Raw genomic sequence first — 14,341 nt, 5'->3', positions numbered from 1 at the left:
TGATGATGACACTAAAAAAGCCCTCAGCCAGCTGAAAGCAGTCCCAGTGCTGCTCACTAGAGCTGGCCATGCATGCAGTACTCCCAAACAAAGACAGCTCAGTCCTAAAGAACTTGGACAACTTGAGAGAAGCGATGGGATTCAGTGACAGAACAGGAAATGAGGATGATTTAATGCAATGTGTTGTTTAATATATATATATAAATAAATATATATATATATATAAAATATATATATAATAGATATTTATATATGTTTAATATATATTGTCGTACCTAATACACACATGCACATACCTGTATGTAGTATAAACTGATTTGTTGTGGCATCATAAAGTAAGATTAAAATGTGATGAGCAGAGAGACTTAGAGCAGGCACAAGGAGGACTTTTTCTGTCCTTGAAAAGGGACAGGAGTCTATGGGCATGTCTACACTGACAGATCAAGCGAGTCTGATCTTCTACTGCCTCTGCTAAGCCCCAGCCTGGAACATGCTGACACCTGAGCCAGCCTGGGGACAAGTCGGCTCAGGTCTCAGTGCTGTCTGAACACATTGGCCTCACTCTTAAGTTCTGCTCTTTAGCTCCAGATTCAAGTGGCCAGACTGCCCCAGCCAGCCTGGGTAGCCTGGATGGTGCTCAGTTCCACCGTGGGCACACGCTGACTTAGGGCTTTGCAACCCTGCTTCTGTCTTACTCTCCCACCTCTCTTTGCAGGGGTTAGATACAGCCTAGGAGGTCTTTGCCCTCAACTCATATCTTCTGGCCAGGCCTCTTGCAACCCTCAAGTTAGAGAAAGTTGTAGGGGTTGGAAGGGACCACTAGAGATCATCTAGTCCAACCTCCCTGCCAAAGCAGGATCACCAAGTCAGGTGGATCTTGAAAGTCTCCTGAAAAGGAGACTCCACAACCTCTCTGGGCAGCCTGGTCCAGGGCTCTGGCACTCTCACAAGAAACAAGCTTTCCTTGATCCCTCTTCTCCTGGGAAAGTCTGAGTGAACAGGCATCTTGCACCCACTTTGCACACACAGTGCCAGTGGCATCCTACATGCAGCCCAAATCTAACTCAGCTTAGCATGGAAAAAGGCTGAGGTTAGAGTCAGTGTGCCTGGATTTTCCCTTCCAAGTCACTGGTGGGATTTGTCAGTAACTTTTCCATCAGCTTCAGTGAGATTTGATCAGTTCTGCAGGGAGAATGCAAGCCTAAATTTCCCTGTGTGGGAAGAGGCCCATCCTAGGAGCACTCTCACCCTGCGTGCAAGGAGGTGCACAAATGTAAACCTGCCGAGCACGGTGCCCACCTTGCACCTCTGCAGGGGTTCTGCAGCCCATCTGAGCAGTGCTTTGTGTGAAGAGGGTGGGGGGCACCCTACAGCAAGCTGCCTCAACTTGCTGATGGGAGTAGTGCTCTGTCAGACCCAGGCACTGAGGTTAGGAGTCAGTGCCCATGGCGGGAGGAGCCATGAAAGATGTCTGTACTCATCGCTTCTGGGAGACAGAAGTTGTGAGGAGCAGCCACCAGCCCTGGCACCCTCACTCCTGTCCTCCATTCCTTACCCTGGGGCCAAGGCAGGATGTGCTGCCCCTGCCCACAGCCACGTTGTGGTGCAAGGTGCACCGAGGGTGAAGGGATCCGCCTCGGCCAAGCGTCCGCATGGCACCACTGCGGCACTGGCAGGATCGAGCCCTTTGTGCATGACTCTGTCTGTGCCACTGCCATCGATCTACAGTTCCTTGCTCATTTGCTTTGCCCTTCCTTCTTTTTTCCTCTGTGTTGTTTTTTTTTAAGATAAGCTCATTATGAACACAGAACTGAAGCCACTTCCTTGCCCTGGTGGAAACCAGCCCAGCTGCATGGCAGGTGGAAGAGCGATGGCTGGTTCGCCAGGGAAGGCACTGGCTGGGATGTGCCTGGTTGGCTTTGTTTTCTTTCACCCTGACCCTTTCCTCCGCTTCTTAAACAATGCCTGTTAGAGTTCTTTAGCCTTATTGTGGTCACATCTCCTGAGACTGCAACAACTGGAGAACTTCCTTTGAGAAAGCAAAACAAAAAGAAGCTTCCCCCAGTTGATTTGGGCTAGAGGTTCAAATGGGACTGCAGGTACTGCACACTTCAGAAGATGAGGGGCCAAACTTCACTAACCTGTTTCACTATGATGCTGCTAGAAGCATTGCTTACTGAAGGCATACTCATGAATAATGTTCTGTATTTCCTAGGTTCTTCTCCACCAGCATAGCCTGGCTAGCTTGCTTAGTTGTCTTCTTCTGGAGTTTCATTGTCATTATGCAGCCGAGAGAAGTGCAGCTCTAGAATCAAGATGTTTTCCAGCAGATCCTCTAAGAGAAGAGATAACAAACACCGAGGTCACAGACGTTTGCTGGGTTGTCCTTGTTATAACTGCATGTGCAAGCTGCATTCCTCCTTTCTTTTTAAGCCATGGTTTCTAACTAATTAGGTTCAGACCAATCTTATTAGGCCTGTATGATTTCTGCAAGATGCTGCGCGTTAAAACTAGCAATCAGTGCACACCTCTCATCAGCTTTGGTGGCATCATAGACCTGAACAAAACAGACAAGACTTTTCTATTTGCTCTCCTTAGGCTTTTGCATGCATATGACAACAGGCAGGCCTGAGAAAACACTGCCTTTTGACTTCTAACATTTTAGCTACTCCGAGCTGTAGAGCTATATAAAGTCGTAAGTCTCTTCACTTTATAATGTGGTTCTTCTAACAATGTTATTCTCTGGCAGCCAACAAGCATCCACCATGAAATACTGGATAGATTTATGTTGTAATGTGTTGCAGCATGTAAATAATGTAACTTCCCTGCAATAAAGCACATTTATATGAAACCTGCCTGCAGGCTTTTGTGCTGTGGCTTTTGAAGTCCTTCCTGATCCAAACTCAAAAGCTTTCTCCGCAGACTTGGAACAGTTAATTCTACAGCTGGTATGACCCAATCACATAATAGCTCCAAGTGCAGAGTGCTGCACTTTGGCCACAACACCCCCATGCAGAGATACAGGCTGGGGTTGGAGTGGCTGAGAGCAGCCAGACAGAGAGGGATCTGGGGGTGCTGATTGATACCTGCCTGAACATGAGCCAGCAGTGTGCCCAGGTGGCCAAGAGAGCCAGTGGCATCCTGGCCTGCATCAGGAATGGTGTGGTCAGCAGGAGCAGGGAGGTCATTCTGCCCCTGTGCTCTGCACTGCTTAGACCACACCTTGAGTACTGTGTTCAGCTCTGGGCCCTCCAGTTTAGGAGGGACATTGAGATGCTTGAGCGTGTCCAGAGAAGGGCGACGAGGCTGGGGAGAGGCCTTGAGCACAGCCCTACGAGGAGAGGCTGAGGGAGCTGGGATTGGTTAGCCTGGAGAAGAGGAGGCTCAGGGGTGACCTTATTGCTGTCTGCAACTACCTGAGGGGTGGTTGTGGCCAGGAGGAGGTTGCTCTCTTCTCTCAGGTGGCCAGCCCCAGAACGAGAGGACACAGCCTCAGGCTGTGCCAGGGGAGATTTAGGCTGGAGGTGAGGAGAAAGTTCTTCACTGAGAGAGTCATTGGACACTGGAATGGGCTGCCCGGGGAGGTGGTGGAGTCGCCGTCCCTGGAGCTGTTCAAGGCAGGACTGGACGTGGCACTTGGTGCCATGGTCTGGCCTTGAGCTCTGTGGTAAAGGGTTGGACTTGATGATCTGTGAGGTCTCTTCCAACCTTGGTGATACTGTGATACATCAGTAGCATTTTCCAGATGATCTTCATATTGTCTTGACACAGCCCTTTAGGTTAGATGTGTGCTGTGTTCAGGAGTTCAGCTCTCCTTTCTGAGGGAGATCCAAATTGGAAGGTCCATGCTATGTTCTCCTGGATTTCCTGGCAAATGGAACGTCAGGAAATAAATAGGTATTGATTTATGATGTCACTGAACCCCCTGAGCTCATCTGTACTGCACCTGTGCACGCCTGCATTCCTCACCTAAAAGGTGAAACAGAGAAAAGGTTCCAAGGGGGCTTACAAAGATGATTTGTGATTGAGAATGGCTGCTGGGTAAGGGATTACCATGTGAACTGCAACCAACTTAGCCTGGGGGAGAGATGACTGAGGGAGGAATGAGCCCTAAGTAGAACTGCAAATGGTCCAAAGGTAATTGGGAAACTGCTATTTGGCTGGGTTCTGTCACACAGCAACTGCAGGGCACGCAGGGCAGCCTTCCTGCAGCACTTTGCAACCAGTGACATTTTCCTCTCCCTGTGGCACAAATAAAATGTGGAGCTCACTTTCTCAGAGCCCTCTAGATATCAAGAGTTAATCACAGAGGGGTGGGGGTTGGAAGGGACCTCCAGAGATCATCAAGTCCAACCCCCCCTACCAAAGCAGGACCACTTAGGGTAGGATGCACAGGGACACATCCAGGCAGGTTTTGAATGTATGGAGAGAAGGGAACCCCACCACATCCCTGAGCAGCCTGCTCCAGAGAGGTTAAAAAAGCATTGGAGAGCTCATAGAAGAAAAACCCATCAAGATCCCAGAGTGTGGTGGATTCACAGCTCTTAAATCTCTAATCTGTAGATGGCTGGTAAGTAGAATTGTGGCTCTGAGAGTCATCTGGGGCTGCATTTCCCAATACACTCTCGCTTCTCCTGCTGTAAGATGGATTTCATCTGAGAGGAAGCTGAGGCTGTGCCTGCCCACCCGTGAGAAGCTCAGTCTGGAGAGGGTCCCACCAGCAGCCTGCTGGTACCCATGGGGAGGTACTGAGGAGACTGAGTCAGGCTCTCCAGGGTGGTGCATGGTGGGAGGAGGAGACAACTGGCATAGAGGCTCAGACTGAACACACACATTTTTTTTCACTGTGAGAAGCCAAGCAGTGGAGGTTACCCAGAGGTTGTGCAGTCCTGTCCTTAGAGCTTTTCATGCTGCAGCTGGATAAAAAGCCCTAATCTTGTAGCTGACCTTGCTTTGAGCATCCTATTGGAATGAAAAATCTCTGAAGATTCTACCTGGGGCACAGTTCAAAGAATGTCGTAGAACATAGAACTGTCAGTGCTGGAAGGGACCTCAAGGAAGGGACCTCATCTTGAATACTGTGTTCAGTTTTGGGCTCCCCAGTTGAAGAGGGACAGGGATCTGCTGGAGAGGGTCCAGTGGAGGGCTACAAAGATGATTAGGGGACTGGAGGACATGGCTTATGGGGAGAGGCTGAGGGCCCTGGGGCTGCTTAGTCTGGAAAAGAGAAGACTTAGAGGGGGTGTGATAAAAGTTTATAAGTATCTGAAGGCTGCCAGGAAGGGGGGACAGGCTCTGCTCACTGCTCCCTGGGATAGGACAAGGAGCAATGGGTGTAAGTTGCAGTAAAAGAGGTTCTGCCTCAACACAAGGTGGAACTTCTTTCCTGTAACGGTCCCAGAGCACTGGCACAGACTTCTCAGAGAGTCTGTGGAGTCTCCTTCTCTGGAGACCTTCAAGGCCTGGCTGGATGTGTTCCTGTGTGATCTGTGCTAGATTGTGTGGTTCTGCTCTGGCAGGGAGGGGCTGGACTCAATGATCTCCTTGGGTGCTTTCCAACCCCTAACATCCTGTGATCATCTAGTTCCAACCCCCCTGCCATGAGCAGGGGCACCTCAGACTAGATCAGGCTGCTCAGAGCCACATCCAGGTCTTCCACAAAGGAAAAAAACCTACATTAAAAAAAAAAAAAGAAGGCTGCTGATTAACACTTTGAGGATTTTTCTTTCTTTAACCTGTCTGAAGGAACCAGTAAAGAAATTCTGCACTTTGGAGGGTCTTGTAACATCAGTTCTTCTAAAGACCAGTTGGGAGGCTGAGCTGTGGCTGTTCAGTCTGGAGAGAAGGCTCTAAGGAGATCTTGCTGTGACCTTTCAGTATCTGAAGGGGGCTAGGAGAAAGCTGGGAAGGGACTTTTTAGGCTGTCAGGGAGTGATAGAACTTGGGGGAATGGAACAAAGCCAGAAGTGGTTAGATTCAGATTAGATGTTAGGAAGTTCTTCACCATGAGAGTGCTGAGCCACTGGAACAGGTGGCCCAGGGATGTGGTGGAAGCCTCATCCCTGAATGTTTTTAAGACCAGGATGAATGTGGCTCTGAGCAACCTGCTCTAGTGTGAGGTGTCCCTGCCCATGCAAAGGGGTTGGAACTGGATGCTCCTTGAGGTCCCCTCCAGCCCTGACAATTCTGTGACTCGGTTCAGGTTCTATGACACTTCCCTGCAGAGAAGTTATTTCAAGCCAAACAATTCATCATTGCCTTTAAGAAAATACAGAAGCTTGTTTTGTTTTCACTAGAAAAGAGCACTGGTGGCTGATTGGAGCAAACTCTGGGCGATTTTAAAGGAGCTTTCTGCTGGTTGGGTTTTGGTTTTTCCATCAACTCGGAAATTAGCTTCAGCAATGCTAGACATGTAGTGAAAGATACTGATGCAGCCCCTTGCTTTGGCAGGCTGCCAGCACGTTGCAACAGTCCATCTTCTGCTGCTTACATGCTGGGGAAATTGAACATTACCTTTCCCTTTTTACAGCTGATTTTTCTTTTGTCTTGTCTTTTCTTTTCCTTTTCTTGTCTTTTTTTTCCCTTTCCTTTTCTGTCTTTTTGCTTTTTCTTTTCCTTTCCTTCCTTTTCCTTTCCTTTCTTTTCCTTCCTTTTCTTTCCTTTTTTTCTTTTCCTTTCCTTCCCTTTCTTTTCCTTCCTTTCCCTTCCTTTCCCTTCCCCCTTTCCTTTCCTTTTCCTTCCCTTCCCCCTTTCCTTTCCTTTTCCTTCCCTTCCCCCTTTCCTTTTCCTTCTTTTCTCTTATCTTTCTTTTTTTCTTTTCCTTTCCCTCCTTTCCCTTCCCTTCCCTTCCCTTCCCTTCCCTTCCCTTTCCTTTTCCTTCCCTTCCCTTCCCTTCCCTTCCCTTCCCTTCCCTTCCCTTCCCTTCCCTTCCCTTCCCTTCCCTTCCCTTCCCTTCCCCCTTTCCTTTCCTTTTCCTTCTTTTATCCTCTCTTCCCTTCTCTTTCCTTTTTTTCTTTTCCTTTCCCTTTCCTTTCCCTTCCCTTCCCTTCCCCCTTTCCTTTTCCTTCTTTTCTCTTTCCTTTTTTCTTTTCCTTTCCCTCCTTTCCTTTCCCTTCCCTTCCCCCTTTCCTTTTCCTTCTTTTCTCTTCTCTTTCCTTTTTTCTTTTCCTTTCCCTCCTTTCCCTTCCCTTCCCCTTTCCTTTTCTTTTCCTTCTTTTCTCTTTCTTTTTCTTTCCTTTTTCTTTTCCTTTCCCTCCTTTCCTTTCCCTTCATATTCCTTCTTTTCTCTTCTCTTTGCTTTTCTTTCCTCTTTTCCTTTCCCTCCTTTCTTTCCCTTCCCTTCCCTTTCCCCTTTCCTTTCCTTTCCTTTCCTTTCCTTTCCTTTCCTTTCCTTTCCTTTCCTTTCCTTTCCTTTCCTTTCCTTTCCTTTCCTTTCCTTTCCTTTCCTTTCCTTTCCTTTCCTTTCCTTTCCTTTCCTTTCCTTTCCTTTCCTTTTTCTTTCTCCTGGTACAGCTGTGTATAGCACCCTTGCTACATCTGTAGAGCTGCAGATGGGGGCAGCTTCTAGAAGCAAGCAGAAGAAAAGATTGCCAACCCTGCTCGGTGGGTGCCTTCTAAGGAAACTCAAAAGCTTTTAGGAACTCTTCACACCCAGTCCCTCTCCTCCTCTGCTTGTTTCTTGTTTCCTCACGTGGGAAACACATCTTGTGTAACTTAGTAAGACCTACAAGAAGGCTTAGAGGATGGGAAGTATCAAGCTAGTGAATCAAAAGCCAACTCTTTGGTGGTTAATTCTTAGCATAGCAATTAATGCTGTTCAGAGCCACCAGGAATGTGTCCTGTCCTCTCTGAACGCAGTGACTTCTTTGAAACCTCCAGGGTGAGAGATTAGAGGGTTTGGCTTGAAGTGTGACAAATGGCAACAGTGGTTCTACAAAGCCCCTGAGACTCTGTGTCCTGGTACAGACTCTTGGAGGAGCAGGCTGAGGCTAAGGCTGTGGGCTTGGCATGGCTGTTGGACAGCATGAGGGACCACACATTGGCTATGTCCAGAGTTAAACATTTTGGACTACCAGGAGTGAGGTATCAGAGCCAAACAGGACAGAGAACACTGACAGCTTTTCACCAAGACTGGGATGGAGATGCCACAGGCTCACTTTAACGAGGTGTCAGGGACACAATGCCAGGCCAGCCATGGGCTGCAAGCCAGCAGCAGCTCAGGGTCAGCCAGGACAGCTGAGCTGAGTTGGCCACAGGTGTGTCCCATGATCACCAGCATCATACTCAGTGCAGGGGAGTTTGCTGGGTAGAAAGGAGTCTCCTGCTTCTCCTGCTCCCAGTGCCTGCCTTCCTGGATGTTGTGGCTGCTGCAGCTTTGCTGGGTGAGTAGCACTTCATGTATTTTGCATGGCCATTGGTACCAGTTTGACTGTTTCATCAAATCCATTTTCATTCCAACCTGTGTCTCTCCTTTTCCTGATCCCCTTCTTTGCAGGGCAGGGGCCTTTGGGTGACAGAGCAACTGCTGCAGTTTAGCCCCAGATAGGAGCAAAACACAGACATTAGGCTACCAGATGAGCTGAATTCTGTTAAGTCAGCATCTGGCTCACATTCATACCAGGGAAACAAACCTGCTCTCAACAGCCTACCAGCTACAAAACCCCTAAGGCACAAGAAAGCATTTGAGGAACAAGAGCTGCCACTGCCGGTTCACATTCCTGCTTTCCAGCTGGTGGTTCCACCAGATGCTTCCTGGCCTTTGCCACCCTGCAGGTAGAACAAAAGGTTCACCTTTTCATTGGCAGTGAACCAGTGGCTTCTGTTTGTGTCTGCTCTCTTTCATCACCCAGAAGCACTGTACTGCAAACTAAAGCCTTTCTCTCTTTCATCACCCAGACCTCGTCTCCCCTGATGAAGTGCTGGGCAGATGGCAGCACTGCCATCCTCTTCTCCAAACACCCCACTTGGGTTTTCAATCCTGTGCTGTCACACTGACTAGAGCTGTCTTGGTAAACTGCCTGTCCTCTGCCCTAAACCAGAGCCAGGCAGGACCAAGCCACACTCACTTCTCTGCCCACCTGTGAGCTTCCAGTGTAGTATTTGATGAATCATTTAGAGGCAGGTTTTTTTCCACAGGCCAGGCTCCCTGTGCCTTAATTTTCCATTATTAGTGTGTGTATGAGCTGACTGCTTCCAAAAGATGTCAGGGAGAAGGACACAGGTGAAATCTTCCTGTCTTCAGATACTGGTGAGAGGCCTTGAGCACAGCCCTACAAGGAGAGGCTGAGGGAGCTGGGATTGGTTAGCCTGGAGAAGAGGAGGCTCAGGGGAGACCTTATTGCTGTCTACAACTACCTGAGGGGTGGTTGTGGCCAGGAGGAGGTTGCTCTCTTCTCTCAGGTGGCCAGCACCAGAACAAGAGGACACAGCCTCAGGCTGTGCCAGGGGAGATTTAGGCTGGAGGTGAGGAGAAAGTTCTTCCCTGAGAGAGTCATTGGACACTGGAATGGGCTGCCCGGGGAGGTGGTGGAGTCGCCGTCCCTGGAGCTGTTCAAGGCAAGATTGGACGTGGCACTTGGTGCCATGGTGTAGCCTTGAGCTCTGTGGTAAAGGGTTGGACTTGATCTGTGAGGTCTCTTCCAACCTTGGTGATAACTGTGATACTGTGATACTCTTGACTAAAGCACCAGCACACAATGCTGCTCCTCACCCTTCATGTGGCAGTGGATTACGTAGTGCTGAACAGCAGTGAGGTGCACATTGATTCACAGAGGAGGTGATGATCAGCTTGCAAGTTATGGCAGCTTGGTTGTTAATGTCAGCAAACTTCCTTCTGGCTGTTCCATAATTTGCAGTTTTCCTTAGCAAAACAGCTAAAACCCAGACAAACCCCAGGCTGAAATGCTCTGACCTTTTCCTGCCTTAAAGTTCTTGTAGCCTCCTGAGCTGTGCAAACACAGGAAATTAATACTTGCTGGGTTTTAGCACTGGTGCCAGGACTTCTCCAGAACTTCCCTTGCCCACCTGCACAGCTTGCTGGTGCTGTTGCAGCATTCCTGTGTACAGATGAAGAGTGAATCTGAAATCCTACCCAGCTTCTCCAAATACTATCCAAATGTCACAGGGACCATCTTCAGTATTTGCATCTCTGGTACATCTGGTACAGTTTTGTAGGTCTGTTTAATTTCAGCAGCTCCTCATCTCTGCTCAATTCCATGGAGCCAGGTAAATTCAAAGAAATAATGTCAAAGTCTGCTCCTCTTTACATCCTCACCTGAAATAGCTGAGATCTGTAAATAGACCCAGAGGAAAGGTGAGCTGCGGTGCAAGTGGAGGTTAGACTTGTCAGGAGCATCCAGTTTATTTGTATTTCATGTCACCAGCACAACCTTCATGCAAAGTAAGCCCAGATCTTGAGACAAGCCTGAAGTGCACTTCCTGATCCTCCTCCCCAGTGTTCTCCACCCGAGCTCCTTCAAGGTTGCATTTTCTCCCCACCTCTTTCATTACAGAGTGATCAAAATGAGCTCCTTTACTAGGGGGGCTCAGATGTGCAGGTGTTTGCTGTGCCTGCTGCTTTGTGGCTGCAGATCTCTTTCAGCTTCTGCAGCCCTTAGGCTCTTGTTTGGCTTCATTAAAGCTCTTCTCCTTCACTGGCATTCGTTGGCTTTATTTGCTGCTTCCAGCTTCCAAGCAGGATACTGAAGAGAGACTCAGAAGCACCAAAACCTGAGCTGCTTTCTAGCCTGTCTCTCCTGTGTGTCTCCTTGTCTCTGGCTCTTCTCAGTGGTCCCCAGTGACAGACAAGAGGTAATGAGCAGGAACTTGAACACAGGGAGTTCCATCTAAACGTGGGGAGGAACACTGTCACTTTGAGGGTGGCAGGGCACTGGAACAGGCTGCACAGAGAGGTGGTGGAGTCTCCATCTCTGGAGGAGACTTCAAGGCCTGCCTGGACATGTTGCCTACATGATCTGCTTTAGGTGATTCTGCCCTGGCAAGGACTTGGTGATCTTCAGAGGTCCTTTCCAACCCCTCATCCTGCAACTCCATGATTCTCTGTCTTTGTCTCAGACACAAAGCTTGCATCACAGTTTTCCCCTGCCTTTTCCACCCTGTGCCTTTGCTAAACCCTGCTGCTTTTCCTATTCTTGCAGCTTCAATATCATCTCTACTAGTAAACACCACATGCTCCATCCTCACATCCAAATGTCCACCATCCCTCACCTTCACTTTGGCTCTGAATTCTCTTCTCCCCACTACATGCATTTTGCTTCAGGCACTGCTACCTACTTGCCTGAACCATACCCTTTGCCTCTTCCCCCCTCCAGCCTTTCTGGGTTCTCTGAGCAGCACAAGGCAGGAGTGGCAGCATCACTGCATCAGTTTGGGTTGCACCAGGTACTGTACAATAATGCACCCAAAAAAGGTTGGAGATTTTACAGTGTACAGCTTAGGATTATGGGAAAGAAATGTGGAAGCAGAAGAGGAAGAAGAGTGGCTATCACCAAAAAAATTGTTCTCTTCCAGCTACATTTGCTTACTGGGATCTCAGTCAAGTTTAGTTAAGAGTATCTAAGAATAATTCTAAGATATGATCAATAATATTCATACAGAAATTAATATTCATAACTATTACTACTCTCTGGTACACCAACCTCCCCCTTGCCAGAGCAGGATCACCTCCACCAGATCACAAAGGGCCACATCTAGGTGGGCTGTGAATTATTTCCAGAGAGGGATACTCCACAACCCCACTGGGCAGCCTGTTCCAGTGTTCTGTCACCCTCACAGGGAAGAAATTCCTCCTTGTGTTTCCATGGAACTTTCTATGCCTCAGCTTCCATCCCTTGCCCTTTCTCCTGTCACTGGGCATCACCCAGCAGAGCCTGGCTCCATGCTCTTGGCACTCCCCCTTTACATATTGAATGAGGTCTTGCTGATCCTAACCAGGTCAGCTTTCTGGCTGAGGTGCTACCTGTCCCCCACTCCTTTCCAGCATATTTAAGGCCTCCCTCCCTGGAGGGCAGCCACCTTCTTTACACACTGGTGTAAGTGTGTTTCTGCTAAGCAAGTTGTCCATTTAGCTGGATGTTTTCTCTTGTATCCACTCCTTTGTTTCCACATGGGACTCAGCCTCCTTATCGAGGATTCCTGTGCTGCCTTTGTGGCAGGCTGCTTCCCAAGGGCTGTGTTACAGTGGCTCCTCATTGCCAGAGAAGGATCCTGCCTGTTTGGTGGCAGTGTGTACTGGCAGCTTGGTCTTTCTCTTGCCTTGGACCCAGCAGGAGATGCTTTGGGGTGGGACTGTTTTGAATGAATCTCACCATGTGGAAACCTGCATATATAGGACCCTCATATGGGAATAGAACCACAGAATGACAGAGTGTGGAAGATACCTCTAGAGATTATATAATCCAACCCTCCTGCCAGAGCAGGTTGCACAGGACTGGGTCTGTCAGTGGAGATTTAGTCAAGTAGATTCCCTGATGCTGATAGTGTGATTCATTGCACACTAAAGACAGTACTTGCAGGAGGTCACTTAAATGGGACATTGAAGTTGCTCTCATTTCATTTCCAAAGGGAAATTAGGATGATTTGCTCAGATTTGGAAGTATCCAGGATGTCTCATTCTAGGTGAGATGTGAGATCCCACATAGGACGTGATTCATCCTGTAGGGGACATATTGGCACTGACAATGCCTTCATCTTCTTTCCAGCCTCCCAACTTTTCATCTGGCAAGGATCATACAAATACCTGATCTCACAGCATGGGTGGCTGGCTAAGGCAGAGCAGGTACAGGCCAGACAAAATCACCCACGGGATGCAGACTCACCATAGAGTGGAAATGTGTGCAGCAACCATGTACACTGGAAGGGAGATGATGTGGTTTGGTCTCTCACAGGAGCTAAGAGGGGATTTCACTCAACTGAAGTGTCTCCATTTGGACACTGATGACTGTTTATTGCCCACTTTGCACGGCTGCATGTTGCATGTCTGTTCTCAGGTGGCCCCATGCACCCAGCAACTTAAGAACACCTAGCACTGGGAGAGCAGCAAACCCCCCTCGAGTCACAGTATCACCAAGGTTGGAAGAGACCTCATAGATCATCAAGTCCAACCCTTTACCACAGAGCTCAAGGCTAGACCATGGCACCAAGTGCCACGTCCAATCTTGCCTTGAACAGCTCCAGGGACGGCGACTCCACCACCTCCCCAGGCAGCCCATTCCAGTGTCCAATGACTCTCTCAGGGAAGAACTTTCTCCTCACCTCCAGCCTAAATCTCCCCTGGCACAGCCTGAGGCTGTGTCCTCTTGTTCTGGTGCTGGCCACCTGAGAGAAGAGAGCAACCTCCTCCTGGCCACAACCACCCCTCAGGTAGTTGTAGACAGCAATAAGGTCACCCCTGAGCCTCCTCTTCTCCAGGCTAACCAATCCCAGCTCCCTCAGCCTCTCCTCCAAGCAGTCATCATTCCATGCTCTCTGCAGCAGGGAAGTGCTCTGCTTTCTGCAGCAAGAGATGCCTGAAAATAAAATGGAATTACAATTCCACCTAGAGCTTGGTCAAGCTCCATCTGTTTTGCTGGGATGAACGTTACAGCTACGAGCTGTGCCTGCAGGAGCTGACATGTAGGAGTCCGCCTGAGTTCTCCACCTGTTGTCTGCTCCTTTCCCCAGTGTGGTTCTGTTGTTTTGTGGCAGTCTGATAGGAAAACCAGTGAAGCCACAGGGAGTTGGGTTGGTTTTTTTTTTTCCACTGACTTAAGTAGGTTTAAATCAGGCCCTAAACCATTTTTTTTCTCTTTAGGAGGCAGGATGTACCAGAATGGTGAGGAGCTGCGAGTGGCTTAATCACTACATTTACTCAGCTTTGTGACTAATGCCTGTGTCACTTAACAAGCTTTATTAACAATATAGTGACCTTGAAAACTCTGCACCTCTGACTAACTCATTGTCTCTCATGAGTAAGTGCTCTATATATTAAGCCAGGATGTAATTGCAATGATGTCACACAAAGTGACTGGGGGGACTAAAATGACTTCAATAATATACGGATTGCAATTTCACTTGAAACTGATATCGGGTTTAAATATTGAAAGGATACCTTAAATTACTTGGAATTAAGGGTGGCAGCATAGTATCAGTATCAGACAAAATATATGTGTACAGAGAGGGGAATATTAAGGCCATTAATCATAGGGATGAAGTGGTAGGTAAGATAGAATTATTCCAGCACTGGAAAATATTTAACGCGGAGATGATGAATTTGGGGTCTGTAATTTGCCACCTTGGAAAGTCTGCATGCTAGTGGGAAATGGATGGCCAGAGATCACAATGC

The 14,341-nt window shown here is 48.4% G+C and overlaps 1 long non-coding RNA gene across 1 annotated transcript; it reads left to right on the top strand.

Annotated features, from left to right (window-relative positions):
* The first annotated feature begins 8,307 nt into the window (after nucleotides 1-8,307).
* Nucleotides 8,308-13,939, top strand: LOC135185811 (uncharacterized). Its single transcript, XR_010306628.1, has 2 exons — nucleotides 8,308-8,381; nucleotides 13,811-13,939. It is a non-coding gene; the product is annotated as an uncharacterized LOC135185811 (long non-coding RNA).
* The last annotated feature ends 402 nt before the right edge of the window (nucleotides 13,940-14,341 follow it).

Source organism: Pogoniulus pusillus, chromosome 23, assembly GCF_015220805.1.
Source record: "Pogoniulus pusillus isolate bPogPus1 chromosome 23, bPogPus1.pri, whole genome shotgun sequence".
Lineage (NCBI taxonomy): Eukaryota > Metazoa > Chordata > Aves > Piciformes > Lybiidae > Pogoniulus > Pogoniulus pusillus.
Note: the sequence above shows the minus strand (reverse complement) of the source record. Positions and strands in the feature narration are given on the sequence as shown.